Here is a 1,769-nt window from a genome sequence, read left to right as displayed (position 1 = left end):
TCTATGTATCTTGAACTGTACATCTAAGTTGTATGTACTTTGCAATACTTATGTCATATTTTAATAAAAACTAAGGCAAAAAATGCAGGATGAGAATGGCAAAAAGCTACAACACAGAAAAACAGAAGGAAAAAAAAAATTCATAACTCACCCAATCATGACTGTTAACATTTTTATTTATAGTAGTTTGTGCTTAAAAATTATTTTAAACTAAGGAATATGATTTATCTGGCATGGTCCTTGAATGAGATATGCCTCTTCCAGGGTGTTTTCTATCCCAGCTCATGCACATACTGCTCACAAGCCCACACAGTTTACCTTCCAATTTCCAGATATCAATATACAACAGAATTCTTGCATTAAAGACTCTGATACTGCTGACACAGGTTATCTAGCCTCTACTCAGGCACTTCTAGTAATAGGGGACTTTCTACCTCAAATGACAGCATTCTCCATTGTTGTATAACCCTAATAGTTGAAAAGTCTTTCTTTATCTCAAGCCCAAGACAGCCATGTAACTTTCACAGATTGTTGGTACTATCCTATTTCTTATTTATGAGAGTATATAAAAGAGAACTTCAGCCCCTTCCACAGGACAGTTTTTTGTTATCAACTGTGATAAGATAGCTATCATGAACCCTTTTCTACATCCTCTCTTCTACATAATAAGGATCTTCAGTTCTATTACTCATCCATATATGACATGATTTCAAGGCTCCTAACAATCCTGGTTCTCCAGTTGGTCAATAAACCAATAAAATGTGACATTTCATCACGTGCTTCCTACTCCCATTCATAACCAAATCAGAGACATCCACTCTCATTCACCACTCCAATAACTTCTTCCACTGAGTCCTTTAGAACCCCTATTATTCTGGATTTCTGAGGTTATTTAATCCTGATACTCCAATTCCTAGGGCATGTTTTAAATGTGTTTTAATTCAGTTATTGCCTCCAGGATCTTGCTCCATCAATCTTCTACTCACACCAAAAGAGGTATATTAAACTGCTGGGGTCATAAGAGAAGAATAGATAATCTCCAAGACCACTGTATCATTCACATATAAAATACTCTGTATATTTGGACATAGCATGCAATAATTGAGATGGGCTAATTCTCAAAGCTTTCTGAGTTTGTGACAAAATGGACAAATTAAGAAGATGAAGAAAGATAGGATTGGGCAGGACTAGAACTGGAGATGTTGACCTTACTATGGAAGCTGGATCCAGGCTTACAGGACTTTTAACTCTTTATCCAGTAATGCTAAGATTTAAGCATGAGAAAATAGAAGTTTACACAAGAAATTTATATAGAATAAGTAGTCTCATTAGTAGGTGTAATGGTTAATTTTATGTGTCAACTTGGCTAGGATGCAGTAGCCAGATGTTTGGTCAAACACTAGCCTAGATGTTGGTTTGAAGGTACCTTGATGAGATTAGTATTTAAGTCAATAAACTTTGACTAAAGCAGATTAACCCACGTGAGTGAGCATCATCTAATCAAGTGAAGCCCTTAGAAAAAAGACTGACTCTCTTGAGGAAGAGGGGATTCTGCTTGCAGTTTTTCTTTGGACTTGAACTGAAACATCAACTTTTCCCTGGGTCTCCAGCCTGTCAGCCTACTGTGCAGATTTTGGACCTCCCAGCCTTTACAGTCATGAGAGACATGAGGCAATTTCTTAAAATCTCTCTCTCTCTCATACCCACACACACGTGTGTGCACACACACTCAGACACTCACTCACTCACCCTATTGGGTCTATTTCTCT

The sequence above is a fragment of the Eschrichtius robustus genome, chromosome 6 (genome assembly GCF_028021215.1).
Source record: "Eschrichtius robustus isolate mEscRob2 chromosome 6, mEscRob2.pri, whole genome shotgun sequence".
Lineage (NCBI taxonomy): Eukaryota > Metazoa > Chordata > Mammalia > Artiodactyla > Eschrichtiidae > Eschrichtius > Eschrichtius robustus.
The sequence above is the reverse complement of the archived record's forward strand: the minus strand, read 5'-3'. Positions refer to the sequence as shown.